Source organism: Mustela nigripes, chromosome 8, assembly GCF_022355385.1.
Source record: "Mustela nigripes isolate SB6536 chromosome 8, MUSNIG.SB6536, whole genome shotgun sequence".
Lineage (NCBI taxonomy): Eukaryota > Metazoa > Chordata > Mammalia > Carnivora > Mustelidae > Mustela > Mustela nigripes.
In genome coordinates, this window is record NC_081564.1 from 51,412,622 (window position 1) to 51,419,763 (window position 7,142).

Here is a 7,142-nt window from a genome sequence, read left to right on the forward strand (position 1 = left end):
CCGCCTTCCAAATGGAAGTTTCTGGAAAAACGTATGTCCCTGGGTATGGAACTGTATAAACTGTTCCCGCTTAACCAGATAATCCCTATGACACATTACATCTTTCCTGAAATGAGAGTGACCCGAGGCACTCCAGGCATTTTGTTCAAAAACAAATCAGTTGTGGAGGATCCTCTGTGAGTAAAACTCCAGGTATGTAATCCCCAGATATTTTATGGTCAAGCGAGAAAATTAGGGATGAAGCCTCTTGGAGAGCAGTGAAATATAGTTTCCTGAGGATTAAGTCTTCCTAAGGAACCTCCAGAAATCCTTGAGATTTTGTTTCCCTTTCCCAGGGCCCCTCTTCTTGATGGGCAAGGGGGCTTCTGGGGGCTAACCTCAGTGTCTCCACTGCCTCCACCCCACCTTACCAGACATCCATGCTCTAACAGAGTGGCTTTCAATTAAATTTAAATGAGCAGTAAGCAATTTTATTCGTTGGATCTTTTTGTTGGTTTCTTTAGTTGGAGCTTCTTTTCAGAGTAAGAAAACAACGGGGGGATTAGTCTGACAAACAGAGTAAGACACATTTCAGATCTACCTTCTACCCAAAGGTGGTGTATAGAGGGAAAAGAAAGAAGGGGGAAATAATAGAAAGAAAGGAAAGAATGGATTGGTGGCGGGGAGGGAGGGTACCCAAAGAAGCAGGAAGGAGAAGGATGAGAGGGAAAGAGAGGAACAAAAATGGAGAGAGCTCCCTGCACCCAGAGAAACAGTCTGGAGGCCTGGAGGAGGGACATATCCAGAAAGGGGATTCGGAGCCTCTACTGGGCTCACAAGCCCTAAGATGCCCGCTGCACTTTGGAACCAGCTGCACCTGCCCAACCTGCTCTCTGACCTCACCAGGAAGCCCGCCCAAGGCAGAGCAGATAGAGCTCTTGTTCTAGGATAGACAGTCATTTCCTGGTTTGGAGCTGAACCTACTAGTTGCCTGTTCTGCTTCTTATTTTTAATTTGTACTCCATTGCTGCCATTGTTCTCAGGCTAATCCTAAATGCCAACTCAACTTTTATTCAGACCGCTTCTCTGTCCTACCTGACTTGGATTTCTGACTGCTAACATAACATAACAAGAACTTTTGCAGGCACTGAAACTTGCCTGCAACCTACGTGTGACCTGGAATCCCTGAACCTGCTCTTGACTCCCCCAGGACTCTCCGATCTGTTCTTGCAATGCAACATTCAGACGCATGATTCCCAGCCCACATTTTGCTGACTTCCAATCCACTGATCTCATTTTATTTCAACAAATATTTATTGAGTATCGGCCATGAACAGAGTAGGCACTGGGGCTACAGAGAGGAATAAGACATAGTTTGGCCCTTGGGGACGCTACTGAGTAGTAAGAGGGATCGACTCTTAAGCAAATACTTCAGTATAATCCTTAAGAAATCTCTACCCAAGTGCTACATATGGACATGGAGACACAAAGCCCCAGCTAGTCTGGGGGGTCAGATGTGGTACCTGAAGGGCAGGGGATGGATTCTGGATGAAAACGTGTGATTTGAATCTGACAAATCTGTAGATACAGCATATAAGGGATTATAAATACAAGGAGAGGGGGACGAGTTTAACACAAGACTGATACAAAAGTGGGACATTTTGAAGGATAACTGTCTCAGTCCTTTCAACAAGTTGGTGTCATTTTATTTATTTTTCTTAAATATTTTTTTAAAGATTTTTATTTATTTGACAGACAGAGATTATAAGTAGGCAGAGAGGCAGGCAGAGAAAGAGGAGGAAGCAGGCTCCCCATCGAGCAGGCGCAGAGAGCATGATGTGGGGCTCGATCCCAGGACCCTGGGACCATGACCTGAGCTGAAGGCAGAGGCTTTAACCCACTGAGCCACCCAGGCACCCTGCTGGTGTCATTTTAAAAAGGGGGGTGGAGGGTAGTGCTAGAGTGAAATAAATTTAAGGTGGAGTTGTAGTCCCGAGTTAGATCTTAATTTGGAAAAATCACCTGTAAAAGCTTTTTTTTTTTTTTTTTGCCTACTTGAGGAAATTTGAATATGGACTAAATATTAGAAAAGATAAATGTTTATTGACATGAAAAGGCAGAGACTACATAGGGAAAAAACAAGTGATAAAAGAGCACGTACAGCAGAATCTCCTTTTGGCTAAAACAAAAAAATTGCAGATATGTAATTAGAAAAGTGAGTGGAAGAATTTCAAGCAGGAAAAGAGACTTGTATTTGCCTTCTAGGTATTTACATGTTATGCTAGGAATTTTCTTTTTATCAGGTATTTATTCTCCCAAACACCCTGCAAAGAAAATGAAATTAGCCTCATTTTCCGGATGAGACATGTATTTGAAAGGTGTGACTAGAACTAATCTGTGGGTGATTGAAATGTGGTGCCTTTATTTTCTTTTTGCTTGCTTGTATTTTCTAACTTTCCATAATGTATGTTTACTACTCACGTAATAATCAAAATATCAAGGCAATCAAAAGTAAACCATGTATGTTTACTACTCACATAATAATCAAAAGAAGAAAATGAAAACAAAATAGGCAAATGCAGTAGTTTTCAGCTTTGGTGAACACACATCTCTTTGGGTCCGTGTTTTTAGAGTCACTGGGGTTGTGGGAAAGACCATAAACTTTGAAGACAGGCCGATCTGGTTCAAATCCAGCTACAGCACTTACCAGAATCATCATCTTGAAAGAATTACTGAGTCTTGGTTGTCTGTCTCATCTGCAAAACAGGGTTCATAATATCCTCCTTGCAAAGTGTTTGGTGAAAATAAGTAAATAAATGATGTAAAGAATATACTTCATGCCACAATTAAGTATACAGGGGGTACTCGGTAGATATCAGTTCCCTTGGTCCCTGAAATGAGAAGTGTGTTTGGGTGTTCAATGAGTTTGGAGCTCCAGCCTCCTTAGGGGAGCCCTACTACGTATGAGCCATTCATTCCCCTTCCAGGTCCTCTGCTGCACCTGCCTCTCATCTACTTGGCTTTCTTGCTCAATCTGGAGCCCAGCTAGACATGACATACCAATTCCCTTCATCACTACCTCCTCATCCAATCATTTATCCATCCACTTATTACTGAACAAGTGGCTGTTGAGAGCCAAGCGTGGACCATGTAGAGTAAGGACTCCTGCCCTTTCAAAGCTTGTGGTCTAGACCTTGTGAAGCAGGTGATAACTCTCTTGAACCATGTGTTGCTTCCTGCATTGCTTGTATTAAATTCAGGACTGCCTCGATTTACAATGGAGTCATCCACCTGAAGCCAGTGCCTCAGGGCTCTACCATCTGCCCTTGTGAACCACTGGATAGAGATACTGGCTCACAGCTGACTAGACTCTCCAAGAGTGTCCCCTTGGATCTGGTGATGAGGGCAGCTTCTCCCACTCTCACCTGTTAGGAGCCATCTACCTACTACAGGCCAACCCTATGACCAGGACATCAAGGATCAAGTTTTAAAACCTCTCATGCTTCTAGAAATTTCCAGCAAACCCCAGTGTAACTAGTGACATTACTTTTTTATTAATACTCCTTGCCAAAACAGTAATCCTCAGCCTCCATCTTCAGCATGAAAAATGCTATATCTAAAATAATAAAATATGGGGTGCTTGGGTGGCTCAGTGGGTTAAAGTCTCTGCCTTTGGCTCAGGTCATGATCTCAGGGTCCTGGGATTGAGCCCCACATTGGACTCCCTGCATGGCAGGGAGCCTGCTCCCCGCCCCCAGCCAGCCTCCCTGCCTATTTGTGATCTGTCTGTCAAATAAATAAATAAATAAATAAATCTTTAAATAAATAAATAAATAATAAAATAATGCTGCTTGGGTTTTTCATGCAAAGTGCCACAAAAAAATCCATTATTTTGGCCCTATCTTTCCCAGTTCAAGTGCACATCTCTCCCAGTCATACCAGAAAACAGTGCACACCCTTGGTCACTATGCCACACCTTCGGCAGCATGGACACAGTTGATTAATGTGTTTTCAAACCACACTGTTCTTATTTAGGGCAAAACACATGACTCAAAGAAATTCAATAGTTCAGTATTTTATGCTAATTTTGTTACCAGATAAAGCCCTAAAATAATAATTATATATAACTCCTCCTGGTTTTGGCCAGGTTTATCTTTTTCCAAATGGTTTAAACATCAAATTGTAAAATCTCTGTTTTCTCAATAGCTAATGCTTTGAAAGGAAAAATATTAAACGTATAATTAATCAAAATATTTTTAAATGGAATGTTACATATATATTTAGTCTGACATAAATTAACAAATGTAATGTTACAATACATTTTCAGTGCATTTTTTTACACTTCCTCCTCAGCTTAATTACCCTTCCCACCCCTAAACACATAGTAGTGGCATTCTCTTGCTTGAAAACCCATGCTAACAGTGTCATATTGTGCTTCAGGCTTTTCTCTATGTTCAACTAATCATTTATAGTAAAACATACATACACACACACATAGACACACACACATACACGCATATTATACAAAATAATCTATATCTTGCTTTTTTTCACTCAATAGTACCTCATACAACTATCTCTAAGTCAACTGGTATATATAGAATTAATAATTAATTCTTTCTATTTTCTGCAGAATATTCCGTTTTCTGTGTTCTATTTATCTATTCCTAGACCAATACCATATTTGTTAGGATGTTAGAGAACCAATTTTGTCACCTCCTTATATCTAAAGCAATTGAGAAGTAAGGATAGGAGATACACACACAAAAATAAGCACGAGTTTTTATTATTTGTAGTAAAATAGATGTGGATGATGTGGTTGAGATGGACAGCCATAATAAGCACCCTTATATTTATTCCAGAATTAGACTCACCCACCCAGTCACAGACAACCCCCACTACCCGGACCAAAGGACAGAGCCTGCCCCAGAGAGCCTATAGCTAGAAGAAACAGAAAACGTGCCTTCTCAACAGGCTGGCTCCAAAAGAGAAAATCCTGCTGGAAACTGAGGGGTAGGAGCAGTAGGCTGAATCCACTGCCCATAATTCCTTTTCACAAGTTCATTATTCAGACAGTTTGTTCTCCATATAGATGGTTTGTTCCATATAGACTTTAAGATTTTTTTGTAACCTCCTCTGTCTCTATCCCTCCCATAAACTAAGGGTCAAATCTGAGGACTGCATTAAAATTTTTTTTTCTTTGAGAAACTGACATTTTATAATAGTATTTCTTTTCATCCAGATAACATAATAATATCTTTTTATTTTCCTAGATCTTATTTTATGTCCTTCATTTTTTTAAAAGATTTTATTTATTTGACAGAGAAAGAGCACAAGTAGGCAGAGTGGCAGGCAGAGGGGGAAGGACAAGGGAGCAGGGACCTGATGTAGGGCTCAATCCCAGGACACTGAGATCATGAACTGAGCTGAAGGCAGACGCTTAACCCACTGAGCCACCCAGATGTCCCATTATTTTATGCCCTTCATTAATATTCTTCTGTGCATTTTTAAGAAAGTTACTTCCATATATCTTATAGGTGTTTTTTTTTTTCATTTATTTATTTATTTATTTATTTGACAGACAGAGATCACAAGCAGGCAGAGAGACAGGCAGAGAGAGGGGAAGGGAAGCAGGCTCCCGGCTGAGCAGAGAGCCCAATGCGGGCCTCGATCCCAGGATCCTGGGATCATGACCTGAGCCGAAGGCAGAGGCTTTAACCCACCCCACCCAGGCGCCCATATATCTTATAGTTCTTAAATGAGACTGTGAAAGGATTCTTAATCTTGTTTCACTCTGTAGATCCTTACCATTAAGGTAAAAAATAGTTACTGATTTATTCTATAAAAATCCACTTTCAAATTTCTTTTAAAAAAGAAGTGCTATGTGAAAATGCATGTTAGTAAACTTGAAAACTGGAAGACAGAATCTCCTCTCCAAATGTAAATTAACAAAATGTAGCTCTGCAAAAATGGAAAACCTCAACAGACCAACTGAATATTGGGGAGCTTCAGACTAGTGAAATTTGGAGTAACTGGAGATAAATTTCATAAGCTCAAATCACTTCCTTCAAGTGTAGGCTAACCAGCCCAAATTATTAGGAATTGCATCACTTCCAAGTCTAAAGGAATAAAAAGGTATTTCGAGACTCTGTCAATCCTGACTTTACATGGAAGATTGGCGATTAACGTTAAATCACCAAGTTAGACAAGTTAATCGGCATGCACAAACATCTGTAAAATTGCCATTGTGTTTAACACATCAAAAATGAAGCCCAAAGTGACTCATGGATGTGCTGTACTAACAGGGAGAATAGAGTTTTCTCTACCTTTAATCTCTTATTAGGTGTAACCTTCCAGAAATGGACCAAATATGTTGCAGCTGTGCCAGTACTGGATCAAAGAATATAAACTCACACTGCAAAGATTGTGCTTTGAGAAATGTTCCGTGTAAAGGCACCCATAGGTATTTTCAGAGGTTTCACTAAAGGAAAGTAAATTGAATGATGTTCAAAAAAGTTAATGTAAATTGAAACGATGTTCAAAAAATTTAATGTGATACAACATAAAAAATAGAAAAAATTCTATAAGCTAGACATTGTTCTGTATGACATGGATTTATGACCAGTTCAGGTAGGTAATGGATTTGGATCCTCTTCTTAGGAATGTCAGTGAATAGAATAATGGTGTTTACTCAAAGGAAGGCCAATTAGACATGCCCAAAACTGAAGGAAAAAAAAAAACATGTTTATGTGTTTGAACGGAAAGTTCAGTGCTCCCCTAAGTACTATGTGAATACAAAACTGACCCCCATGATATGAAAGTTATTCTGCCCCCAATAAGCAGCAGCAAGAAAATAAACTTGAAATTTCTGTTCTCTTTAGTTAATTGTTTCAGAAGGTTTTGTGGCTCCTCATCAGGACACGAATTGTAAAAGGACAGGACAATAAATTTGTATGAGTTTTACAGGTTTGCCAAACTTACCTGGAACTTACTAATCATAAAAGTATCCCTGCACGATGGCTCACTCGGTAAAAAGCTGGTAACACATGAGTCTGGTAGAGAAATGCAGAGCCCCCAAAGAGTAAAGAACAACCAGTTGCTCGTTTTTATTTTTTTTTTAATTTTATTTATTTTATTTGACAGAGAAAGAGAGATCACAAGTA